The sequence below is a fragment of the Oryctolagus cuniculus genome, chromosome 15 (assembly GCF_051225735.1).
Source record: "Oryctolagus cuniculus isolate XC-2025 breed Fujian yellow rabbit chromosome 15, ASM5122573v1, whole genome shotgun sequence".
Classification (NCBI taxonomy): Eukaryota; Metazoa; Chordata; class Mammalia; order Lagomorpha; family Leporidae; genus Oryctolagus; species Oryctolagus cuniculus.
The window spans coordinates 20,629,836-20,657,721 of NC_142881.1; the positions used below are offsets into that span (position 1 = coordinate 20,629,836).

A 27,886-nucleotide genomic window follows, 5' to 3' on the forward strand; every position below is an offset into this window, starting at 1 on the left:
TCTTAACAGAATGACAGAGGTAGGAGTTGTGCCATAGAGTTAAGCCACTGTTTGGGAGTCTAGCATCCTGTGGTGCAGTGCCGAGTCCAGCTACTCAGCTTCTGCTCCAGCTCCCTGTAATGTGCATGGGAGCCCTTGGATGGGCATCCAAGTATTTGAGCTCCTGCCACCCATGTGGGAGACTTGGATGGGCTTCCTTGCTCCTGGTATCAGTCTGTGCTAGTTCTGGTTGTTACAGCCATTTGTGGAGTAAACCAGCATATGGAAAATTCTCTCTTTCCCTCTGTGTATGCCTTTCTGCCTTTCAAATCAATTAATCAATAAATCTTTAAAAAAGATATACTGACAATCAGGGACTGCATTATTTCTCACCATTCTGATCCTAAATTGAGGTTCTCATGAGTTAACAAGAAAGAATAAAAATAATATTGATGAAGTTGGGTGGTGAGAAATGGCAAAGGAAAAGTATGTTTAAAACATTCAAATCTCTCCTTATATCTCACAGAGAGAAGCAGCAAGGCATGCAAGCAGCATTTATTGCCATATCGGATGCTTTGCAGCTTGAAAAATAGTAGAAGCCCTCATTTGCTTCATCATCCTCGCCATCATCACGACAGTTAACATTTACTGAGGGTTTGAGTGTGCCAGGCGCAGTCTTAAGCACCTTATATGTATTGCCTCATTTAATTCTTATCACACCCCTACAAGGTAGGCTATTAGCCTCTCCTAATTACAAACAAGAGAAGCCTTATTAAAGCCAGCCTTAGCAATAACAACTGTAGCAATAGCCTCTGGGAGGGGCACCTCCAGCCTCTGTCAATCAGGGATCAACAGGCCAGTTCTTGCTCCCTTTCCAACTCTCATTCCTTCTTGCATTGGCTTTGGGCTCCCCTCCATGAACATGCGTTCCTCTTATGGAAGAACTCATGGAGGCTGGCAGCCATGGCAGCAATCAGACCTGTTTGATTCCCCTGTGATGTCCTAAGGTAGAAGCAGATGGAACTGGCTATGTCACGTGTCTGCTCATTAACCAGTGACCTGAACCAGGAGATGTAGTGTTCTCATTGGCCAGCCCTGGGTCACATTGTCCAAATTGAGGGCTAATGAACCAGATCCTGTGAAAAGTAGCCCATTAGAGTTTGTTTTGTGTGGTGGAAAGGGCAGACAAACAAAAAAAGTCTCCTGTCTACTACAGGTAAGTTTATCATTTAATCATTTCAGATGAAGGCACTAAAGCTTAGAGAGACCATCTGCATATGAGTGGCAGACTGGGATTTGATTCTAGGTTTGACAGTGCTCTTAATGAAGAGCCACATTGCCTTCCTACTTTTTGAAGATTTATTACATTTTTGCAATGACTTTTATTCACAAATCTAGATAATTGATACAAGAAAATGTGTAGGTAAAAGAGAACTAGATTCTTCAACAAAATTCTGTAATGGAAAAGTAGGGGTGCGCAGGATAGGATAAGAGGAATTATGAAAGAGTTCTTAGAGCAAAGGGCATTTAAGCATTGAAACAAAAATGTGTTATTAACTAGAAAGCAGGGTGGGGGCAGGGAGGCTGTTTTGCTGAATTAAACAGTATGATATCTTTTCTAGTTCTTGTTACAACTTTATTTCTAGCCCCAAATTGTAAAGCTTAGAATTGAAAAGAAGTGGGTCTAACCCAGGTTTAGCTGCTGACTCACATACAACTTTAGAAACCTCATTCAAACTGTAGTCCCAGTTTTCTTGCCTGCAAAACATAAGCATTAACACCTGCTCTACTATTTCACAGAGTTTTCGTGGGCTTCAAATGGGGGCACAAATACAAAATATTTTGAAAAGTAAAAAACACGGTACAAATGGATTATGTTATATAATTTTTTTCTTATGATGTGCTTCTTACTGGCCATGAAATGGGCGGCTTTTCCTCTGACAACCTTTCTAAAATGAGAGAAAGTGAGGCACTGTTACAGCAGCAGTTTTATAAACATGCCACTGAACAGACAGTATTTTCGACATTTTATCCCTCTATTTCTGCTCTGTTCCAAAACAAGCTTTTTAAATTGATGCTGTGTTTGCTAGCCAGTCCTCTGCAGCAGGATTACTAAGCGACATACTCTGTGCCCAAAGTTTTCCTTGCAACAATAGGCTGTCTTTTTGGATGCCCTTCCCTGGTGATTAATTCATAGTCTATGCATCTCACCTGAATCTCCTGCAAGCTGAGTAGAATTTCTTCTGCAAACATTTCAAGTGCTTCTCAGTCTCTTAGTAACTCCAAATGAAAAATGCTCCTCAATTGAAATTAAGTCAGCATTTCATGCTCTGAGGAAATGGGGTGAAATGTTGCATTTTCTGTATAACTGTTTGAAAAAACTACAAATGTGGCATGCTAAAGCAAGGACATTCATGCTTTATTTTAACTGGTCCAGTTGCTCATATTCATGTGGCTAAATAAGATTGTTGGCAGAATGGTGGCCAAAAGATACTCTTGTAAAAAAAAAAAAAGTGTGTTATTGCACTTCTAACCCTTGAATTTTTCCTGATGGGGGCATCAAAACTACTTAGAGTTTTCTTACAAATATTTGTCATGCAGAATATAGTGACTATTTTACAAATCTCATCTTACAATGATATAAATGGCTCTAAAAGCAGTCAATAAAAGAAATCTGTGATGTTAAGGCAGCAGGAGGCAGAGTTTGGCCACATGACAGGGCTCTGGCTTGGTAAGCACTGGAGTCCTGGGTGATGAGAAAGGGGGCAGAAAGAGCTTCCTTCTCACTGTGTTTCTTCCTTGGATGCAAGGCTGGGATAGAACACCATTAGATGAATTCTAAAAGATAAAAAAAACCCAGAAATCAAAGACAATGGATAGATAAAAGGAATCAACAACACAGTGGGAAGTTTGATACTTTAGATTTATGGTGAGGATCATCGGAAAACAAAAAACAGGAAAATGATGAAAAATGGTTATTTCTAGGAAGTGGAACTACAGGTTGGGAGCCATGACTGAGAGCAATTGCTTTTTATTATAAACTCATAGTGAATTTAGATTCAAGTATGAGCATGAAATACTTTATTTTTTAAATTTTACTTAAGTTATACAAATTTCATATATTTCATATATACAGATTTAGGAATATAGTGCCACTTCAATATAAGTACTTAATGAATAACAAATATGGCATGGACTAAAAGGATGTAAGTTGGGATGGAATGGGAACTAAATCCTAGAACATTGCTTTGTGGGCCATAAATCTACACTTTTTTAAAAAAAGATTTATTTATTTGAAAGTCAGAGTTACATAGAGAGGAGAGGCAGAGTGAGAGAGAGAGAGGTCTTCCATCCGCTGGTTCACTTCCCAGATGGCTGCAACAGCCGGAGCTGTGCTGATCTGGAGCCAGGAGCCAGGTGCTTCTTCCGGGTTTCCCACACGTGTGCAGGGGCCCAAGGACTTGGGCCATCTACTCCTGCTTTCCCAGGCCACGGCAGAGAGCTGGAATGGAAGAGGAGCCGCCGGGACTAGAACCGGCGCCCATATGGGATGCCGGCGCTTCAGGCAACAGTTTTAACCCACTGTACCACAGGACCAGCCCCCAAATCTACACTTTAGACAATCCAGAAAATGATGATAGTAACAAGGCTTGATTTCTTAGTGGGTATTAGGCATCACCCTGTAGTGGCTACCCTGCCTGCTTCTTGGCCTCAGCTTTGACCACTCTCACCAATGCTATGAGCCTTCTTTTAGTTTTTCAAACTCTCCATGTTCCTTTGGCTTTAGCATCGCACTGCATGTCTGGTCTCTCTTTCTGGGATGCTCCCCATCCAGGCTTAGGAGAGTGAATCTTAGTCAATGCCACAGTTAACTTATTTATAGAATGGGAATTAGACTGTCATAGATCAGAGTTGCTAGAAATATGAAATAAAGTACATACTATTCTTGGCACAAAACAGGTGTTCAATAAATTTGTTTTCCTAAATATATCCCAGAATTTTATGTTTTCCCAAATAATCTTCATATTATACAGAAAAATCCATTTGCATTTGCTCTTATAAGTTATGCAAAAGAAACTTTAAAGGATTGTTTATCTCATTATAGAAATTTATTGAAATCATAATGCATCTTGCTGTAGAGTGTGCTGCAGTTTTAATTACTGTCAAGTTAATAATAACCCCTCAGAGTCTAGAGTCTTTGTTAAATGTAGGTATCAGAAGGATATAATTTTCAAAATTACTGCTTTGTTCTACAACCCATTAAAGCAGTCATCAAAAATAATTAATGAAATGTACTTACTTTTAGAAGTAATGATATGAAAAAGGATTCCAAATAAATAAATAAATCAGCATCTAATTTGTAATTAGTCCTCAATAATTTGAAAATGAGTTGCACTTTTATTGAATGTGTAAGGTGGAAACTCAGTCACATTCTAATGGAGATTAAAATTACCTTAATAAATTTCCTGTTAAAAATCGAACACATTAACAGAACAAAGATATAATCGACAAGATTCAACTTGCCATAGCTTGAAAGGTGGCATTTAAGGTACATGTAAAGAAGTCTTAAAACAGTTCAGTGGAAGACATATTATGGGGTGGGTATTTTACCTAGTGGTTAAGATGCTGCTTTGAAGAATTGTTTCTCACACTGGAATGCCTGGGTTCGGATCCTGGCTGTGCTTTTGATTCCTGCTTCTTGTTAGTGTGCACCCTGGGAGGTAGTAGATGATGCCTTGAGTACTTGCGTTCCTGCCACCCATGTGACAGACCTGTGTTGGGTTCTGGACTCCTGGCTGCAGTCTGGACCAGCCCTGGCTGTTGAGAACACTGGGAGAGTGAACCAGAAAATGGAAGATCTCTGTCTTTTCTTTCTCTGCTCCCCACCTCTTGCAAATAAATAAAAATTGAAAAGAGAGACTATAAACTGTGAAAAAACTATGCATGAATTTCAAAAATTTCTTGCACCAGAATAAACTTGTTTTTCAGTTAAAAAAATAAATAAATGTAAAATGCAGAGGTATATGAGATGCTCGAGAAAACACAATAGAAATAATAACCTAAATTTGTTTTTATAAGTTAAAAATAATTAGAACTAGATTTTAGATGGGAAAGTAACTTAGAAAAATTATAATATGATTTTAATATGCATCTATTTTGAATATTAGAAATACTTCAATATTTTAAATTAGGAGTTCTGGCTCTGTCATGGTTAATTTTAAAAATCTATATTCATGAAATTGGTTAACTTTGAAATCAACATTCAGCAGTGTGTCTAGTTGCCTTTAGGGCACTCATAATTCTCAGTTGTTTTCAATATTAAAAGTTTCAACAAATAAACAATCCAGAGTTTTGAGAAAGGTTTGTTATGCTCATATGAGAGAAAAAAAATGAATGTGTGCCTGTAGGTCTGTCAGGTTGCCCTTGCTGGCTGTGAAAACCTGGGAGGTTAACCTTCATAATCCTCAGTTTCCATACCTGTGACGTAGATAGGGTAGTATCTGATTCGCAGGATTATCGTGATGGTCAATAAAATCGGTAAGTGGTGTCGGGATTCACCTAAGAATTCTGACTTGAGTCACATACTTTAAAATAAAATTCACTTTTATTTTGATGTATAGTTCTATGAGTTTTAACGTATGTATGTAGTCACATAATCAGTAAGGCAATAAGGATACAAAATAGTTCCATCACTCCAAACAACTCCCTTGTGCTAGCCCTTTGGAGTCACACCCTCTCTCTAACCCTAATCAGTTCTCTGTAACTACAATTTTGTCTTTTTGAGGTATCAATGGCATCAGATACCAAGGAAGCATTTGTGTTGGCTTTCTTAACTCAGTGTAATGCCTGTGAGGTCCATCCAAATTTTTGCGTGTAACAACAGCATCCTCCTTTTAATGTTGTAGTTCTATCATAGTTTGTCATTGCACTCAGTCATGGAAGAAGTTTTGGGTTGTGTTCTAGTTTGTGGTTATCATGAATAGTCTGAGGATTTTTTTGTCTCTAAGTCTATGATTGTGGGTACATTTCCTTATATTTTATAACAGCTCTCCTTTGGAGCTGTTATAAAATTAGTGACCTGATGAAATGGGGCATCATAAATAAAAGGCAGTATCATTGATACTGGTAGCAGACTTAGAAAGTTGAATTAGTTTGTACAGCATTTTCTGAGTTGAGTAGATGAGCCTTTCCCCATATTACAGTGTAATTAAGTCCTTCATCCAGAGTCAGAGAGGGTGAGTAAGCTCAGACCCAAGAGAGAGGAATCCAGAGTGATGAGGGAAGAGTGAGGCTGGACATTCCAAGAAGGTGGAACAGTAGGTGCAAAGGCTATAGGCTGGGAGAAAGCATAGTGGCTGAGGCAAAATAAGGTTAAGACACAGGAGGTGCCAGCTTCTTCATGTCTCATACTCTATTCTTTTTTTTTTTTTCTTTTAACTATTTATTTGAAAGGCAGAATGACAGAAAAAGAATGAGAGGGAGAGAAGGGTAGAGGGAAAGAGAAAGAGAGAGAAAGAGAATGCAGTATTTTCCATCTGCTGGTTTGTTCCCCACCTAGCCACAAGGGCTGGGGCTGGCCAGGCCAAAACCAGGAGTCAGAAACTGTCTGGGTCTTTCACATGCGTGGCAGGGTCCCAAGCACTTGGGCCACCATTTACTGCTTTCCCGTGTATATTAGCAGGGATCTGCGTGAGGAGCAGAGTAGTTGCAACTTGAACCAGCACTCTTATATGGGACGCTGGTGTTGCAACAGTGGCTTAACCTGCTGTGCTATAATGCCGGCTCATAGTCAGTTCTTTATTTTATTGTGAGTAGAGTGGGAAGTTATCAAGGGATTTTAAATAAAAGTTGATATGTGATGTTATGTGTTTAAAAATCTTGTGCTGATTTTGCTGCTTTGTAGTGCAAGGACTTTTGTATCATATGATTTAATAGAAAGAATTATGAACATGCGCTCTCCCAAAATTCATATTTATTTATTAAATTATTTGTTTTATGATGTTTCAGTAATTACACATAGGTGAAGAGAAATGGCCAGCTTCTGCATATAAAAATTTATATATATATATATATATATATATAAATACTTCTTTTCCTTTCCTTGTGTCTGGTGTCATAGAGTGTATGAGCCCCACTCTTAGTGTGAATTTTGTAGAGAAAAGATAAGAGTACCTGAGTGGTAGAGAGTGATGTGGAATCTGCTGTGGTAGACATGAGGAGATGTAGATAGAGTTGAAATATGTTTTTCATAGTTTGAGTCTTAAGACTTGTAGCGACTGTGCATCTCTGCCACTGCCTGGTCCTTGATGTCAAGTCTTCCCTCCTCCTGTCACTGGAGAGCTCATCCTTTTAACGTCCCATCAATGAAGTATGCTGAAGATCTCAAGAGAAGATTGGTGTAGAATAGTGGCTTAGACTAATTTACTTCTCTACCTGATGAGGCAATTTCTCTGCTGGTTTTGTGAAAGGGGATAAGTAATGAGTAATTGGTATTTTTTAACTTCTGCTTGTTGATGAAAGTAATAGAGAGTTCTATGAATTAAAAGGCAGTGCTATATAAAAAAAAATCAATAACCAACTACCCAACCTCTGGCCAAGATCTTCATGATTAAACACTTCTTCAAGTGGAAAATGAAAGTTGGAGTTGGATTAAGAAAGTTATCAGTCCTCAGTGAACTTGTCACATGTGGATTTCAAGCATCCTTTCTCCGAAGGGATGATTGGGGAAATTAGTTCAGGAAGAAAGGAGGTATGAACTTTAAGAACTCCATTTGGGTCTCTGATTGTTTGATCTGGTTTTCCACTCCTTTTTAAAAATCCGGCTTGAGGAATTCCCACACAGTTATCTAGGAGGGAAAAGTTTTGTAGGGCAGTGAGAGGGCAGTAAACAGATGAGCTTGTATAATGCTCTGAAGGTTTTCTGCAGAGAGGAAAGTGGCTGGTCTGGATTTCACAAACAGCACTTTCCATCAAGGATTAAGAAGGATCTTCCTTCTTCTCCTGCCTGTCAAGAAGCCACAGTCCATCAGATGGTGTTGCTTTTATGGAAGCGCACAGAATTAAGTTCTAAGGATGAGTCACTGGTCAAGGACCACAAAAATAAGTGCAGCCCATACTCTTTAATGCCAAATGCTCATGTGTTAACTGTTCGCATATTTAACTTCAATGGCTGAGCAGTCTGCTCTATTCTCACTTATTTTGGAATGCTCTTCATAATTTTGACTCAGTATATTTTAATTCTGTTGTGGGAAACATTTGCATAAAAGAAGTTGTCTTAGACTCTCCTAGAAACATTGATCAGGTACCATTTCTAACTTGTCTTAAAGGGGAGCCCATCAGAGACACAAGGGGCGGATTTTTTTCTGAGTTATCATGGATACAACAGAACAAATGGAGTGTATTGATCAGCTTTACATAAGTTACTGTAACTAAAATATCCGAGAGGAGCTCCTTAGGGAGTGAGAAGTTTTACTTTGGATTACAGGTTTGGAGTTCATAGTCCAAGATCAGGTAGCCCTGTTAATTTGGCTTGTGTTGAGGATGGAATGTGTACAGAGGAAGGATCCCACAGTGAGCAAGAAGCAGAGAAAGATCTGAAGTACTCCCTTTTTCTTTTCTTTTTCTTTTCTTTCTTTTTCTTTTCTTTTCTTTTCTTTTCTTTTCTTTTCTCTTCTTTTCTTTATTCTTTTCTTTTCTTTCTTTTTTTCTTTTTCTTTTTTTTAACTTTTAATGAATATAAATTTCCCAAGTACAGCTTATGGATTACAATGGCTTCCCCCCATAACTTCCCTCCCACCCTCAACCTTCCCCTTTCCCGCTCCCTCTCCCATTCCATTCACATCAAGATTCATTTTCATTTCTCTTATATACAGAAGATCAGTTTAGTATATATTAAGATTTCAACAGTTTGCACCCACATAGAAACACAAAGCGAAAAATACTGTTTGAGTACTCGTTATAGCATTAAATCTCAATGTACAGCACATTAAGGACAGAGATCCTACATGGGGAGTAAGTGCACAGGGACTCCTGTTGTTGACTTAACAAATTGACACTCTTGTTTATGGCATCAGTAATCTCCCTAGGCTCCAGTCATGAGTTGCCAAGGCTATGGAAGCCTTTTGAGTTCGCGGACTCTGATCATATTTAGACAAGGTTGTAGTCAGAGTGGAAGTTCTCTCCTCCCTTCAGAGAAAGGTACCTCCTTCTTTGATGACCTGTTCTTTCCACTGGGATCTCACTCTCAGAGATCTTTCATTTAGTTGTTTTTTTTTTTTTTTTTTTTTTTCTCCCCCAGAGTGTCTTGGCTTTCCATGCCTGAAATACTCTCATGGGCTTTTCATCCGGATCCGAATGCCTTAAGGGCTGATTCTGAGGCCAGAGTGCTGTTTAGGACATCTGCCATTCTGAGTCTGCTGTGTATCTCGTTTCCCATGTTGGATCATTCTCTCCCTTTTTTATTCTATCAGCTAGTATTTGCAGACACTATTCTTGTTTATGTGCTCCCTTTGGCTCTTAGTCCTATCATTATGATCAATTGTGAACTGAAATTGATCACTGGACTAGTGAGATGGCATTGGTACATGCCACCTTGATGGGATTGAATTGGAATCCCTTGGTATGTTTCTAACTCTATCGTTTGGGGCAAGTCAGCTTGAGCATGTCCCAAATTATACATCTCTTCCCTCTCTTATTCCCACTCTTATGTTTAACAGTGATCACTTTTCAGTTAAGTTTCAACACGTAAGAATAACTGTGTATTAATTACAGAATTCAACCAATAGTATTAAGTAGAACAGACAAAAAAAATACTAAGTGGGATAACGTATTGAGTTGTTCATCAACAGTGAGGACAAGGGCTGATCAAGTCACCGTTTCTCATAGTGTCCATTGCACTTTAACAGGTTTCCTTTTTGGCACTTGGTTAGTTGTACCGATCAGGGAGAACATATGATATTTGTCCCTTTGGGACTGGCTTATTTCACTTAGCAGGATGTTTTCCAGATTCCTCCATTTTGTTGCAAATGACTGGATTTCATTGTTTTTTACTGCGGTATAGTATTCTATCGAGTACATATCCCATAATTTCTTTATCCAGTCTACTGTTGATGGGCATTTAGGTTGATTCCAGGTCTTAGCTATTGTAAATTGAGCTGCAATAAACATTAAGGTGCAGACTGTTTTTTTGTTTCCCAATTTAATTTCCTTTGGGTAAATTCCAAGGAGTGGGATGGCTGGGTTGAATGGTAGGGTTATATTCAGGTTTTTGAGGAATCTCCAGACTGACTTCCATAGTGGCTTGACCAGTTTGCATTCCCACCAACAATGGGTTAGTGTCCCTTTTTCCCCACATCCTCGCCAGCATCTGTTGTTGGTAGATTTCTGAATGTGAGCCATTCTAACCGGGGTGAGGTGAAACCTCATTGTGGTTTTGATTTGCATTTCCCTGATTGCTAATGACCTTGAACATTTTTTCATGTGCCTGTTGGCCATTTGGATTTCCTCTTTTGCAAAATGTCTATTGAGGTCCTTGGCCCATCTCTTAAGTGGGTTGTTTGTTTTGTTGTTGTGGAGTTTCTTGATTTCTTTGTAGATTCTGGTTATCAACCCTTTATCTGTAGCATAGTTTGCGAATATTTTTTCCCATTCTATCGATTGTCTCTTCACTCTCCTGACTGTTCCTTTTGAAGTACAGAAACTTTTCAATTTGATGCAATCCCAATAGTTAATTTTGGCTTTGACTGCCTGTGCCTCCAGGGTCTTTTCCAGGAAGTCTTTGTCCCAATATCTTGAAGGGTTTCTCCAATGTTCTCTAATAATTTGATGGTGTCAGGTCGTAGATTTAGGTCTTTAATCCATTACTCCCTTATTTCACAACCAGTATCTCTCCACAGTAATGGAGGCATTATGTCCCAACAACATAATCCAAATAATCCAAATAATCCAAAATAATCACTCTCCAAGGCCAGACCTTCAGAAGCTATAACTCAATTAAATTCCATCCTTAATCCATTAATGTAAGAGTCTGGAGATCAAGACTTTAACACAAAGATCTTTGGGGGAAACCCAAATTATTTTCTAAACTATACCATGGACAATGAAAAAATGTATATGTTAGAATCAGTACTATATTTTTGTTAATAGCCACTAATGCTCTTGATATTATTTAAATATAGATATTTATAAATTTCATAAATATTGTCTAACTACAGTATACAGACAGTAGTGTTATTAAATCTTTGAGGACTTAGTACTATGAAGACATTGTAGCCTGTTTAATGTTTTAAGAGATAACCTAAGGATGAAAGGAAACATTTATCTAGCAAAGGATAAATATTAGAAATTTATAAGAAATTCATACAATTAAATAGCAACAACACATCTCAAAGAATCTAGTTAAAAAAAATGGGCACTTGCCCTTAGTAGGCATGAAGAGGTGCTAAACATCACATCATTAACCCAACAATCAAGAAATGCAAATAGAAACTACAGGCTGGTCTTACCTCACACCCATAAGAATGGTTATTTAGCAAAAAGACAAGAGGTAAGTGTCGGTGAGGGGTGAGGGTGTGGTCTTTCGAGGAAGCCAAAGTTTGTGTTCATAAAACACTATTGCGGATAGGAAAGCGCTGTTTTAAATGGGGTAAGGTGAAGTCAGGAAAGGGAGCACACACATTCATTATTTGGCGATTTATTGGGTCCAAGAGCGAATACACAGCTGTGCTGTGGTTCAGGTCAAGATCCCAAAGCAGCAGAGAGCGAGCGAGCAGGCGGGAAGCCTTCAGGCCACCACATGGGGCTAGCTTTGGATCCCAGCGCCCCTGGGTTCCGGGAGTGACCACTAGAGGGTCCCTGAGACTCTGGCTCCAGCCCTCAGGGCGGCACCGCTCGCTCTCCCCTCCAGAGGCCACCCCTTGCCCAGCGCCAACTCCGCCCTCCCTTTGGGCCCAACTTGGAGCTGGAGTCCTGAGCACCTGCCCACCAGCTGCCAGGGAAGAGGACTGCGCAGCGCCCTTGGGTATAGAACCCGCGTTCAGCTCCTGTCGCTCCCAGCATAGGAACTGTGGGCGCCCGCAGGACTCCGCAGCTGGGCCAAGCTTGTTCCTCGCCGGCAGGGGCCTCTGGGTCCTTCACGCCCCTGGCCTGTGTGGCAGCCCTGGATCTTGTTGCTGCTTGTGGTATCGGCCCCAACCACAGGGCCTGTCTGGGCACTCAACGATGCTGAGCGGGCCAGGAGGGAAGCCGGGCAGCGCCACCCGCTGGAAGCCGGAGGGACTGAGGCCCATCGTCTTGGCATTTGCTCTGACTGGTGACTCCGCATGTCTCAGCCTTGACTCCTGCAGCCCCAGGGGAGGCGAGGTGGTAGGGTTGGAGGCCGGAGAGTAGAGGTGAGAGGAGGCTGACTGGTGCTCATGAGGAGAATGTGGCTAGACGGGGTTTCTGGACAGGGAGGTGCTGTAAGCTGAAACCTTTGCCCGCCTGTTCCCATGAAAGTAATGCAAGTATTTCCTTATGGAAGACCTCCAGTCATCCCACCCAGTCCTTGTCGTCTTCCCCAAACCTCAATCCTGAAAGAAACTTGAATGTGCCCTGTCTCCCTCTCCTGGGGATGTTGCTGAAGACCAGGCAGAGAGCAGTGGGTGTAAACCAAAAAATGCAGAGGTGGGTGAGAGTGAAAGTCCTGGAGGCTGACATTCCTCCTAGGAGCTTTTCCTTTGCTAGAGTTCCTGGGGCTCCAGTTAGACCAAAGGAGATTGCATTTACAGGTTAATTTAGATGCAGAGGCCCAGCACTTATTGGCTCTTCCTCTGGAGGAGAGGAGACTTTGAATGGATAGTCGATGTTCTCAGATACTCCCTGCTTCTGGACACAGCCCAGATCCCAGTCATGGGACAGACCTGCCCCCTGGTGTGGGGAGTGGGGTCAGGACTGGACTCTCCAGCCTGTGGATGAGCCGTTGCCCTCTGCTGTGATCAGCCCTAGGAAGATAGAGTATCCTGGTGGCAATGACCTTCTGTTCCCCCTGTGACCTTCTCAGTGAAGAGTACACAAGAGGTGACCCCACCCTCACCCCACTAAGACGGGAGGGAAACATCACCGGATTACAGGGGGCTGAAAGCTGGGCGTGGTGCGTGAGGGTGGGCCCCACCTAGGGCAACTGTAAGTCAACCATCTTTGACTTTTTCAGGGGGAGATTTTAGGTTTTTGAGAAGATTCTGCATCTTTTAAGTGAGAAAGAGGTGTTATAGTTTAAGGTGACCCTGGAAACTTTAACTTCCTGAAAAATGTCCTATCTTGGAGTGCCATAGCTGATGCCCGTTTTATTATTTTTCATTTTATTTGAAAGGCAGAGAGAGTGACAGCGAGTGAGCGAGCAAGAGAGAGATCTTCCATCTGTTGCTTCACTGCACAAATGCCTGCAAAAGTCAGGGCTGGATGAGCCTGAAACCAGGAGCCTGGAACTCAGTCCATATCCCCAATATGGATGGTAAGGACTCAAGTACTTGAGCCATTACCTGCTGCCTCCCAGGGTATACGTTAGCAGGAAAATCGGAAGCAGAGCAGTGGTGACTGGAACCAGGCGCTCCCATGGGTATGGGCATCTCAAGCCAGTGTCATATCATTTAAAAAATGTTCACCAGGGAATAACTTTTAATGCCTAGGAAGGGTACCTTTCCTGGTGTTTTAGTTGTGTAACTGCCATAAACATTCCCGGAGAGGTGTCACTTTTAGTTGTGCTCATTGTCAGCTTGTAATGAAATTTGTGAACATTTAAAAATAACAGTTGGCTTTTTCTGAATCCCTTTGGTGCTTAGGTTTGGGTACATTAAGACAAATTGTATAATAGGACAGTTCTAACACCTTCAGTAAATTCTGCCTATTCTTGAACTTCATGTAATTTCATACTGTTGAGCTCAACATTGTGTTTGTGAGACTCATCTGCTGCTGTCCTTTTAACAAGCAACTACATCAGGGAAAGAATAACAATCTAATGGGTGTCTTAGTTTGGTTTTAACTTACTGATGTGGTGAAATACAAATGAAAATTTGACAATATTATGTCAGATTCCCACCATGTACCCAGATTCTGGGTGGACGCTGGGGAGACATAGATGACAATGTTGGGAAAGCTATTCCTTAGGGGTTCTCAGTCTGATTTGCATCTGTGATTACTAAACCCCATTGCACGCAGCAAATGTTGCAGAATGTACGAGTTGTGTAAAGAACACTGGGCAGGTTGGGGCTCAGGGGCTCATGTTTTCTCCAAGGTATCATCACAGAAGAGGTAGATATTTGCTAGTTCTTGAAGGATGAGTAACAGCTCACCATGTAGAAACTTGAGACAGAAGCTTAGAGGTTGTGCAGAAAATCCTGACAACCAGCCTTGAGAGGTGGTCCCCAAATTGAGTTGTTTTTTTTTTTCTATCTGGCACAGAGGTAGCTATCATTGTTAGCTGTAAGTGGATTCATTAATACTTATTGAACACAGACCATGGGCCAGGAACTGCTCTGCAGGTGGGACCAAGACTAGAAGGTTTGGATCTGCCTCAATGGCTATATTTCTGTCTTGTAGTTTTACCCCTACCAGGACAGCCTAGGGGTTTGAGTGAGGAGAGGCTGAAAGAGCAAGGGAAGAACTGAGGAAGGGATGAGAGTAAGGAGCATCAATATCTCAGGTAACATTAATATGCATATGTCTGGCCGTGATGGGGAAGAATGAAACAAATAGCCAAAGCAGTGTGGTTTGCAAGACATAGCCAAGGAGTGATGGGTTTAAATCTGACTTCTATTTAAGCTCTGTAGGTATTGAACAAATTAGATTAGTAGTCTTGAGCAAGTCAGCAAATTCCCCTGAGTTTCTGAAATGAAGCCTTGCAGTTATTAATAAAACACTATTTGAAGATCACTTGCTGTATTTTGCTAGCATAGCTAGCACATAAGCACTGAGTATATATCATGCGGATGCTGTGATGACCGAGGCCCAGGCTGCTGCTTTTGTGCAGCATCATTTGTAAGAACAGAAGATAAGTTCAAGATAAACTCGAGACTCCCTAGCTACGTGGATCAATCAGTGGATTTCTTTGAAAGACAATGATAGTCAGAAATGAGGGGACACTGGATAGATGAGGAATAAAAAACTTGCCGAGGAATTCCCTGCTCAGCCAGTGTCCTGTAATACAGCAGCCATCGCCTCACATCCCTGATGACAGTTTTGAAGATGTTGAAATTCCCACACTGGCTGTTCTATGCCTAGAATCAAACTAGAGCAGGCCTATGAAGAATGGCCTTTGTAGCTTGTGATTGGAGATGAGACTGTCCTTGTTTGCTCCAGAGTATTGCCTTTGGTGCAGTCATCAGGAAAGGAATTGGGTTTTCTCCTAGGAAGATATCTTCTATCATTTGATGCTTTCTGGAAAATAACACTTTGTTAAGATACTGTCCTCTGTGAGGAATACAAGAATGGTGTTTCCTTGTTGAGTTTGTTTAGCGACAATATCCCAGTGATGAAAATACCAGTTTTCAATGACGGTAAAAAATGTAGTTCATAAATGTGATGATTATTTTATAATAATTTTATATTAATCCTTTGCTTGAAGCTTGTCAGAGATTTGGGTTTGAAACAGTCAAGGGAGCCACCGGCTACTTGATTTTGGTGGTGATGTGTTTTCTCAGGGTTTCTGGTTAGCAGCCTTCCCTCTATTCACCACCATTTTTGTGATTCATATTTGAATTGTGTGAGAGTCTGGAACGTTACTGGGCTTGGAACAATGTCTCACTGTGTTTTCTAGAGGCCGCAGTGATGAGCACATTGAAAGTGTGGACTTTCATATCCAGCTTATGGGTTAGTATCACAACTCCTCTCTTGCTTGAGACTCCAAGGGAGGCAGAGAGGCGGATCTGTGCTCAGATCTCAGCTCCACCACCGGCAAACCCCTTTATTGCATGAAGAAAGAGATGGAAGGGCTAGGGAGGCTTTGTGTAAGAAAGGAGTGATGATAAAGATGAATTTGAGTAAGCAGAATGAGAAGAAGAGGAAAGTCCAATCAAGTTAGAATTTTCAAATGTGAGGTTGAGCTGTAGTGAGGTGTTTCTGGTTGGCATTGATGCTCTGAGTGGAAGGAAAATGGGCAAGAAAGTTTATTACTTTGGTGGTGAGAATTCTAATTTTTTACCAAATCTATATTCCTGGCATTTGTGCACTGGTCATCTTCCAGTTTCTGGGACTTTAGCCATGTGTGGCTTTTCAGTTGACCCATGGGACTCATTACAGGCTGAGATAGATAAACAAGAGGAAAAACAAGTATTTCTGGCGGATCACTTACAATTAGAGTTTTGGAGGAAAGAGATAGATGGGTAATTTCCCATGCCTGGAGTCTGAGCTTTAAAACTCACTGGCCCTACTTGTTGTTCAGATCCACAGAAGTAGATCTATTTATCATTGGCTAGAACCAACAATGAAGACCTTTTTGACTGATATAGGACAGAGTTTGTTTTTTGCTGGAAAATTTACTAACCTTGGCAACGCATTCTGATACCTTACCCTGTGTGGAATTGTTTCTATTAAAAGAATATCAAAGTGTAATTCTACAGAATCATTACAGTGAGGAAAGATTTCTATGGAGTTAAAAAAGTTCTATAATTATCAATTCTGAGTGTCATGTCTACCCATGGGTCTACTATGGTTTTGCTTACTCTATTTATATCAGCAAATGAAAGCAATGGAAAAAATTGCTTTGAAAAGTGGAGTTAAAATGTATAGAAAATAACACAGTTTTTGTCTATTATCATGCTGGGCCACCCAGGTTGGGATCCATATTACTGAGCCCTCTCACAGGGTATCTCTTCAACCATAGTATCGTTCATGAATTTGCCAGGAGACTGCGTGGTGAGATCAAGGAGCAAAGGAGGAGAAGAATCGTGGAGGCTGAAAAGACATAGCTTCCCATCTTCTGTCTCTATGCTCTGTCTCTCCTTGAAAACTATATTCACATCAAGATTTGGACAAGAGTCCCGTTTAAAAATCACTTACATAAAAGTTTTCATTAAAGTAGTCACATCCTGAGCAGGCTGTCACTGTTTTTCATAGTCCCTCAAAATCTCATCAAGTAATAGTATTTTTGTTGTGTTACAATTCAAGATATGCATGACTTTACTTTCAGTCTGGCCTCTGCATGGTTAGATTCTTTATTCTTGTTAATTGGGAAGGTTTAAGATTGCTCATTCTCTCCAGCGTGACTCATAGCATGGTTGGGCTTACAAAGAGAAAAGGAAAAAAAATACTTTGATGAACAGCTATTAGCAGTGCACTGAGCTATCAGTAATATAATCATAAGATCTCTTCTTAGAAAATAATAGGTAAAGAAATGGAATTTTACCCATCTCCCAGGGTAATGGAAATAAGAAAACAAGTTGTCAACTGTTCCCTAAGAATATTCTGTGGGATATTAGTGAGTGTTACATGAAGCAATGGGTATTTTTTGTGATGTGGTTGTTTGGACAATACTGACATAAACAGTAGCTATTTACTACATTATCTTTCATAGTTCCCAAGTTTATATTAAAACATGGACCTTCCCTCTGACCTCTGCTCCCACAGTCTTTCCAGACTAGTTTTCTATTAAAAATATAGCTGGATAAATGTCCTAATTTCATATCATGGATTTCAAATTCATAAGCGATATGGGAAATTGCTTCTTTCTTTTTGAGGACAGCAGCATGGAAACTCATCCACCCACTCTTAAAAGGTTGCCTATTGTGCCTCTGTTAGAGACACTTTGTCCGTGGCTAGATTAATGGATAGCTTCAATGGTGAAAATCCTGCGGAGACGTTGTCAGTTGCTGCTTGGCAAGCAGTTTTCACTTCTGTTCCCCTTCCCCTTGCTGGCACTCCACAGTGTGTGTTTGAGGTTTGAAAGAGGAGTGACAGTAACAACTTTGCTATCCTTTGCCTGATATTTATTTTCCCAAACTCCCTTGTAGCTAAGAGTAGCCAAATTCCCTATTGGTCAAAAATGAAGAGAACTGATGGGTTAGGAGGTGAAGGGAGTGTATGCATTTTCTGGGAAAGATTTAGAAATCCCAATAAATAGTTTACAGGTTGGAAGGAACTGTCTTTTACTTGAACTTAAGACCAGAGACATTTGCTTAGTTTCATAGTTTTGTTTTGTATAATTCTCATGAGAAGAAATCTTCCTTTTTGACTTGAATGTGTTGGAGCTTTGGCTTCTGTCTTGTGACAGTGAAGGCACACACTAAATGGCAAGCTAGTTCTCTAAGGGTGGCAGAATAGGACGTGAAGAACTTGATGTTTCAAATGGCCACTGAGCTGATGCACTCACGTGCTTATCTTCAAACTCCTTCATAAACAATGAATGTCTTTTTTATTTTAGCTCAGTACATTTAAAAATTATCTTGCTGCTGTATTCATCCTGTCTGATATGCATTTTATTCCTGATATATGCCTTCATCTTATTTTTTTTTCCTCCAATGTCTGCTCTTGAGATTATGGGTAGTTCATGGGAAGCAAGGCCCTATCTTGGAATGTTTTGAATGGCATCTGGGCAGCTGATAATGTTTGGTGAATTATAAAACTAATATATTGGCCTGTTTATTATTAAAGATTTTTTTTATTTGAAAATCAAAGTGGCAACAAGGGAGGGACAGACACACAGAGATCTTACATTTGCTGATTCAGCCCCCAAATGCCCACGCTGCTGTGACTAGGTCATGCTGAAGCCAAAAGCCAGGAATTCCACCTGGATCCCCCACATGGGTGGCAAAGACCCAAGTACTCAAGTCATCATCTGCTCTCTTTTTTGGCACATTAGCAGGAAGCTGTGTTGGAAGTTTGGAGTAGCTGGAACTTGAACCAGACCCTTTGATATAAGAGGTGGGCATCCCAAGCAATGACTTAACTTGCTGCTCCACAATGCTTGTACCTATTGATCTGTTTTAAATTAATTTTCCTTCTCTTGATTTGAGACTTCTGCGAATATATTCCCATGTTCTTCCATGGCCCCTGTGGTAGGATTGCATTTATTAAAAAATAAGTCATACACTGTTCAGACACAGTTAATAGATTGCGACTGTTACTCATAAAGGTAATTACTATTTGCTTAAACTGTGAACTTCCTGGGAACAGAATAAATAGGATTTTAATAGCAAAAGTGAAGTCACTCAGAGCCTTTGAGATGTGACCTTTTTTCTCTTTCCTGCTGAGCTCTGTTCCCAAACAGCTGAGCCCTTTGACTGGCAAGAGTGTTCCTAGGAGCTGGATTTCAGGTTCCCTGGGGCCACAGGAATCCATGGGGAATCAAAGGTCCCACAGTGCGATGGGTAATTAAGGATTCTGAGAGTGCAGAACTGGAATGCACCATGTGGTTAGGGCATGCTATTTTGAATGTTTTCAATTTATGTACTAAGTACATAGTGGCTAGTTTAGCTAGTTTCTGCTTTTCTGCCTTCTGATAGTTAAACCTGTGTTTAGAGTCTCAAATTTCATCTTATCCCATTGCAGCTTTATGCTCCTTATGATTTTACTTTTTTCTTCAGGATATTGTGCTGTCAGAACTTAAGAATTTTGGAAGGTAGAAACTAGGATTATACAAACAGGTCTGTAGGTAAATTTCATCTATTTACCTATCTATTCTTGTTTAACCTTCATGTCTACCAGCCTAGATATTTGCTTGTTTTTATGACCTACTCAGCACTCCTAAACTACTTTTGCAACCTTACTTTTCTGCTATTTTAACTCACCTACCTACCTACCTACCTACCTACTACCTATCTTTTTAAAACAAAAGAACACTTATTGATGAAATTCAAAATTCCATTTTGTGGCTTTGCCTAATATTTAGCTATCCTTTCATTGAAGGATTTTAGCTAATGCTCATGGATTATTATTGTTATTGTTACCATTTTTTTAAAGAAGACTTATTTATTTATTTGAAAGTCAGAGAGAGAGAGAGAGGGAGAGAGAGAGAGAGAGAGAGAGAGAGGTCTTCCACCTGATGCTTCACTCCCCAATTGGCCAGAATGGCTGGAGCTGTGCTGATCTGAAGCCAGGAGCCAGGAGTTTCTTCTGGGTCTCCCACGTGAGTGCAGGGGCCTAAGGACTTGGACCATCTTCTGTTACTTTCCCAGGCCATAGCAGAGAGCTGGATGGGAAGTGGAGCAGCTGAGTATTGAACTGGCGCCCATATGGGATGCCAGTGCTTCAGGCCAGGGCATTAACCCGCTGCACCACAGCCCCGACCCCCTTGGTTACCATTATGGTTCTATTTACAAAGCGGTGTTTTCTGTGATACCTGTGCGGGAATATCAACCTTGATTTTGTCAGGTCCTTTAATAGATGACTCTGTCAAAATGGACTGTGAGAAAGTTGAAGAAATTGTCCCTGAAGTTGTGGGAGATTTAAAAATTATCTCCATGGGGATGGCACTGTGGTACAGTGGGTTAAGTCACTGCCTGTAATGCCAGCATCCCATATGTGCTCCACTTCTGATCCAGCTCCCTGCTTATGTGCCTAGGAAAGTAGTGGAAGGTGGTGCAAGTACTTGGCCCTCTGGCACCTGTATAGGAGACCCAGATGGTCCAAGTTCCTGGCTTAGACCTGCTAACTCTGACTCTCGAGGCCATTTGGGGAATAAACAAGCCAACAGAAGATCTGCCTCTTCCTAGTGCTCTGTAACTCTGCCCTTCAAATAAGTAACTAGATCTTGAAAAGTTATCTCCACATAGAATGATTTGTTTCTTTGATTTTTAAAATTTTTATTTGTTTATTTAAAAGAGAGCGAGAGAGTGAGTGATATTGATTATTAGATAGTAGATAGATATCTTGCTGGTTCACTCTCCAAAAGCCTGCAACAGCAAGGGCTGGTTCTCTCATATGGGTGACAAGGATCCAAGCACTTGAGCCTTTACTTGCTGCTTCCCAGGGTACACATTAGCAGGAAGCTGGAATTAGGAGCCAGATAGGGGACTCAAATCCAAGCACACTGATACGGGATACTAGCATGTACACCATTAGGCCACATGTCTCTCCTATCTATTTTTAATTTATGTGTTTTCAATTTGTCCCCAATACTTTCCTTTTCTTCACCATTCATCGAGTGTTTGTTAATGCCAATGTATATTGGGTTTTATCCTACGTGTTTATGATAGCAGGTAGATTTGGATTCCAAATAAATATAAGGCAATCCTTGACAAGGTAATTCTTCTTTGTCTCAAAAAAAAAAAAAAAAAAAAAAAGGAAAAAAACCTGAAAATAATGTACTTGAATATTGTCTCCCCAATATTCATGTACATCTGGACCTTGCAAATAGGGTCTTTACTGATGAAGTCACATGAAGATGTGTGGGTGGTAGAGCCACAAGTCAAGGAATGCCAAAGATTTCTAGCAACCACTTGAAGGTAGGAAAAGGCAAGGTGGACTCTTGTTTAGAACGTTCAGAGGAGCATGGCCCTGTTGACATCCTGAGTATGGAATTCTGCTTTCCAGAACCCTGGGAGAGTAAATGTCATTATTTTTTTTAATAGAAAACTTTTATTTAATAAATATAAATTTCAAAAGTACAACTTTTGAAAAACCTAAATGAAAGATCTCTGTGAGTGAGATCCCAGTGGAAAGAACGGGCCATCGAAGAAGGAGGTACATTTCTCTGAAGGGAGGAGAGAACTTCCACTTTGACTACGACCTTGTCTAAATATGATCAGAGTCGGTGAACTCAAAAGCCTTCCATAGCCTTGGCAACCCATGACAAGAGCCTCGGGTGATTACTGATGCCATAAATGAGAGTGTCAATTTGTTATGTCAACAACAGGAGTCATTGTGAACTTACTCCTCATGTAGGATCTGTGTCTGTAATGTGTTGTTCAATGTGAATTAATGCTATAACTAGTACTCAAACAGTACTTTTCACTTTGTGTTTCTGTGTGGGTGCAAACTGTTGAAATCTTTACTTAGTATATACTAAATTGATCTTCTGTATACAAAGAGAATTGAAAATGAATCTTGATGTGAATGGAATGGGAGAGGGAGTGGGAGATGGGATGGTTGTGGGTGGGAGAGAAGTTATGGGGGTGGGGAAGCCACTGTAATCCAAAGCTGTACTTTGGAAATTTATATTTATTAAATAAAAGTTAAAAAAGTAAACAAAAGTACAACTTTTGGATTGTAGCAGTTCTCCGCCCCCCCGCACCGTAACCACCCTCCCACCTGCAAACCATCCCATCTCCTACTCCCTCTCTGATCCCATTCTTCACCAAGATTCGTTTTTAACTATCTTTATATACGAAGATCAACTCTATCCTGAGTAAAGATTTCAACAGTTTGCACCCACAGACACACAAAGTATAAAGTACTGTTTGAAGATTGGTTTTACCATCTCATAGCACAACACATTAAGGACAGAGGTCCTACATGGGGAGCAACTGCACAGTGACTCCTGTTGTTGATTTAACAATTGGCACTCTTATCCATGACATCAGTAATCACCTGAGACTCTTGTCATGAGCTGCCAATGCTATGGAAGCCTCTTGAGTTCACAAACTCTGACCTTGTTTAGGCAAGGCCATAATCAAATTGGAAGTTCTCTCCTCCCTTCAGAGAAAGGTATCTCCTTCTGAATAAATATCTTTAGATATGTTACATTTTCAGTGATTTATTTTGCTAGTCCTTAGAAGCTAAGAAAAATGTTTTAATAGGATATTTCATTCTCAAATATAGGATATTAGGAAAAATGGGGAAAATCACACAAACTTTTATGGATAAATTTTGTCCTGTTCACTTCTTCTGTAGTAGACCATTTTTACTGGTTTTTATCATAGAATTGTATTTTTGTTTGTTTTCAGTGGAAATTTATAATGTCTTTTCTTGGTTACTCAGCATGTAAATATTCTTTGTTAAAAATCTTTGGAAGATTTTCTTCTCACTGTGATGTCTGCAAATCCCAGATCCTCAATGTCCCAGCAGCCACTAAAGCTCATGAACAGCTGGGCACCACCCACCTCAGACTTGAATTAAAAGCTGGTGACCAGAAGATGCAGGGGCTGTGCAGCTGACGGTGACATTTGGGGGCAGCCATGTACAAGTTCTGGAGCCAGTGGTACTAGTGTCTCTAGGCTGCCGTGCAGGGTTGACAGCAAGTACAGGCTGAGCTTCTATGCCTTGTGAAGAGCTACCATATTGTCTTCTCTGGACTGCTGTCATGGTCCTGGCTAGAGAGCCATCTATGCTAATTTTCCAGGTTTTACTGAATTATCTTATTTCAATCAAATTGTTTTGTGGTGAAATTGACTGGACCGGATTCCTAGTGTTCAGGGAGAAAACTGTGGCTGTTAGAGCATCCTTCTGTTTTAATTTACATATCATAAGAAAAATCCATATCACATGTCTCTGACCATCATGTAGAATTTCTGGATCATACTCAATAGTGTCAGTGTTAAATGATAGATTCAACAATTCCTCTGTTAAAACTGTAGGTAAGAGGTTGGTATTTGGTGCATTAGTTAAGATACCATCAGAGTTGCCTGCATCTCACATTGGAGTGTCTGTGTTTTAGTCCCAGAACTGCTCTTAACTCTAGCTTTATGATAATGCACCCCTTGGTATGCAACAGGTCATGACTCAATATTTGGGTACTTGCCACCCATGAGGGAGAAGCAGATTAAATTCCCATCTCCTGGCCTTGGCTTGGCCCAGCCCCTACTATTGTGGGTATTTAGAGAGTGAATCATCATATGGGAGAATTCTTTTTTTTTTAATAATATAAAATTTTTTTAACTTTTATTTAATAAATATAAATTTACAAAGTAAAGCTTTTGGATTGCAGTGGCTTTCTCCCCCAAAAAGTTCCCTCACAGCCGCAACCCTCCCATCTCCCACTCCCTCTCCCATCCCATTCACTTTCAATTATCTTTATATACAGAAGATCAATTTAGTATATATTAAGTAAAGCTTTCAACAGTTTGCACCTGCACAGAAACACAAAGTGTAAAGTACTGTTTGAGTACTAGTTATAGCATTAATTCACAATGTACAGCACATTAAGGACAGAGATCCTACATGGCGAGTAAGTACACAGTGACTCCTGTTGTTGATTTAACAATTGACACTCTTGTTTATGGCGTCAGTAATCACCCTAGGCACTTCTCCTGAGTTTCCAAGGCTATGGAAGCCTTTTGAGTTTGCGGACTCTGATCTTTTTTTTTTTTTAACTTTTATTTAATGAATATAAATTTCCAAAGTACAGCTTATGGATTACAATGGCTTCCCCCCCATAACGTCCCTCCAACCTGCAACCCTCCCCTTATCCACTCCCTCTCCCCTTCCATTCATATCAAGATTCATTTTCGATTCTCTTTATATACAGAAGATCAGTTTAGCATACATTAAGTAAAGCTTTCAACAGTTTGCTCCCACACAGAAACATAAAGTGAAAAATACTGTTTGAGTACTAGTTATAGCATTAGATCTCAATGTACAGCACACTAAGGACAAAAATCCTACATGAGGAGTAAGTGCACAGTGACTCCTGTTGTTGACTTAACAAATTGACACTCTTGTTTATGGCCTCAGTAATCACCCTAGGCTCTTGTCATGAGCTGCCAAGGCTATGGAGGCCTTTTGAGTTCACTGACTCTGATCATTTTTAGACAAGGCCATGGTCAAAGTGGAAGTTCTCTCCTCCCTTCAGAGAAAGGTACCTCCTTCTTTGATGACCCATTCTTTCCACTGGGATCTCACTCATGGAGATCTTTCATTTAGTTTTTTTTTTCCCCCCCAGAGTGTCTTGGCTTTCCATGCCTGAAATACTCTCATGGGCATTTCAGCCGGATCCTCATGCCTTAAGGGCTGATTATGAGGCCAGAGTGCTGTTAGGACATTTGCCATTCTGTGGGTCTGCTGTGTATCTTACTTCCCATGTTGGACCATTCTCTCCCTTTTTTATTCTATCAGCTAGTATTTGCAGACACTATTCTTGTTTATGTGATCCCTTTGACTCTTAGTCCTATCATTACTATCAATTGTGAACAGAAATTGATCACTGGGACTAGTGAGATGGCATTGGTACATGCCACCTTGATGGGATTGAATTGGAATCCCCTGGTATGTTTCTAACTCTACTGTTTGAGGTAAGTCAGCTTGAGCATGTCCCGAATTGCACATCTCTTCCCTCTCTTATTCCCACTCTTATATTTAGCAGCAATCACTTTTCAGTTAAGTTTCAGCACTTAAGAAGAATTGTGTATTGACTACAGTATTCAACCAAAAGTATTAAGTAGAACAAACAAACAAAAATACTAAGAGGGATAACATATTAAGCTGCTCATCAACAGTCAGGGTGAGGGCTGATCAAGTCACCGTTTCTCATAGTGTTCATTTCACTTTAACAGGTTTCCTATTTGGTGCTCAGTTAGTTGTCACCTATCAAGGAGAACAAGTGGTATTTGTCCCTTTGGGATTGGCTTATTTCACTCAACATAATGTTTTCCAAATTCCTAACAGGGATCACTTTTCAGTTAAAATTTAAACACCTAAGAACAATTGTGTGTTAATTACAGAGTTCAACCAATGGTACTAGAACAAAAAAAAATACTAAAATGGATAAAGTATTACATTGTACATCAACCATCAGGACAAGAGCTGATCAAGTCACTGTTTCTCATAGTGTCCATTTCACTTCAACAAGTTTCCCCTTTGGTGCTCAGTTAGTTATCGCCATACAGGGAGAACATATGATATTTGTCCCTTTGGGACTGGCTTAATTCACTCAGCATGATGTTTTCCAAATTCCTCCATCTTGTTGCAAATGACTGGGTTTCGTTGTTTTTGACTGCTGTATAGTATTCAATAGAGTACATGTCCCATAATTTCTTTATCCAGTCTACTGTTGATGGGCATTTGGGTTGGTTCCAGGTCTTAGCTATTGTGAATTGAGATGCAATAAACATTAATGTGCAGACTGCTTTTTTGTTTGCCAATTTCATTTCCTTTGGGTAAATTCCAAGGAGTGGGATGGCTGGGTTGAATGGTAGGGTTATATTCAGGTTTCTGAAGAATCTCCAGACTGACTTCAATAGTGGCTTAACCAGTTTGCATTCCCACCAACAGTGGGTTAGTGTCCCTTTTTCCCCACATCCTCGCCAGCATCTATTGTTGGTAGATTTCTGAATGTGAGCCATTCTAACCGGGGTGAGGTGGAACCTCATTGTGGTTTTGATTTGCATTTCCCTGATTGCTAGTGATCTTGAACATTTTTTCATGTGTCTTTTGGCCATTTGGATTTCCTCTTTTGAAAAATGTCTATTGAGGTCCTTGGCCCATCTCTTAAGTGGGTTGTTGGTTTTGATGTTGTGGAGTTTCTTGATTTCTTTGTAGATTCTGGTTATCAACCCTTTATCTGTAGCATAGTTTGCAAATATTTTTTCCCATTCTGTCGATTGTCTCTTCACTTTCCTGACTGTTTCTTTTGCTGCACAGAAACTTCTCAATTTGATGCAATCCCAAATGTTAATTTTGGCTTTGTCTGCCTGTGCTTCTGGGGTGTTTTCCAAGAAGTCATTGCCGATACCTATATCTTTCAGGGTTTTTCCAATGCTCTCTAATAATTTGATGGTGTCAGGTCATAGATTTAAGTCTTTAATCCATGTTGAGTGGATTTTTGTGTAAGATGAAAGGTAGAGGTCTTGCTTCATGATTCTGCACGTGGAAATCCAATTTTCCCAGCACCATTTATTGAATAGATTGTCATTAATCCAGGGATTGGTTTTGGACCCTGGATCAAATATGAGTTGGCTGTAGATGTTTGGATTGATTTCTGGTGTTTCAATTCTGTTCCATTGGTCTATCCTCTGTTTCTGTACCAGTACCATGCTGTTTTGATAACAACTGCCCTGTAGTATGTCCTGAAATCTGGTATCGTGATGCCTCCAGCTTCGTTTTTGTTGTACAAGATTGCTTTAGCTATTCGAGGTCTCCTGTGTCTCCATATGAATTTCAGCATCATTTTTTCTAGATCTGAGAAGAAGGTCTTCGGTATCTTGATTGGTATTGCATTGAATCTATAAATTGCTTTTGGGAGAATGGACATTTTGATGATATTGATTCTTCCAATCCATGAGCATGGAAGATTTTTTCCATTTTTTGGTATCCTCTTCTATTTCTTTCTTTAAGGTTTTGTAATTTTCATCATAGAGATCTTTAATGTCCTTGGTTAAGTTTATTCCAAGGTATTTGATTGTTTTTGTAGCTATTGTGAATGGGATTGATCTTAGAAGTTCTTTCTTAGCCATGGCATTGTCTGTGTATACAAAGGCTATTGATTTTTGTGCATTGATTTTATACCCTGCTACTTTGCCAAACTCTTCTATGAGTTCCAATAGTCTCTTAGTAGAGCATATGTGAGAATTCTGCTGTCTGTTTCTACCTCTGTTTCTCTCTCTGCTTTTCAAAAACCAATCAAAAATAAAACTTAGAAAAATGAAACTGTCGGTCATTTCATAACAAACTTGCAATGAGTATAGTTATGTACATAATTTGTTTTCCATTGCATTTTATAAGAAATATTTCCATTATACTAATTCCAATTCTTGTTAAGTTACTCAATACAATTGAAAGGGAGGGAATCCTCCCAAACTCCTTTTATGAGGCCAGCATCACCTTAATTTCATAACCAGAAAAGATGCAACAGAGAAAGAGAACTATAGACCAATATCTATGATGAACCTGGATGCAAAAATCCTCAACAAAATACTAGCTAAGTGAATCCAGCAACACAAGATAATTCAACTAAACCAAGTAGGATTTATCCCAGGTATGCAGGAATGGTTCAACATAAGCAAATCAATAAATGTGATAAGTTACATTAATAACTTGAATAAAAACCATATGATTATCAATAGAT

At 40.0% G+C, this 27,886-nt stretch overlaps 1 long non-coding RNA gene across 25 annotated transcripts in view; it reads left to right on the forward strand.

Annotated features, from left to right (window-relative positions):
• Window positions 1-784: 784 nt before the first annotated feature.
• Window positions 785-27,886, forward strand: part of LOC149121928 (uncharacterized) — a 352,265-nt gene continuing 325,163 nt past the window's right edge. For 24 of the 25 annotated variants that reach the window (XR_016221589.1, XR_016221588.1, XR_016221590.1 and 21 more), the window contains exons 1-2: window positions 785-1,195; window positions 13,328-13,468. This is a non-coding gene — a long non-coding RNA (uncharacterized LOC149121928). The remainder of the gene's footprint in view (window positions 1,196-13,327; window positions 13,469-27,886) is intronic. The other variant, XR_016221607.1, reaches the window with a different exon arrangement.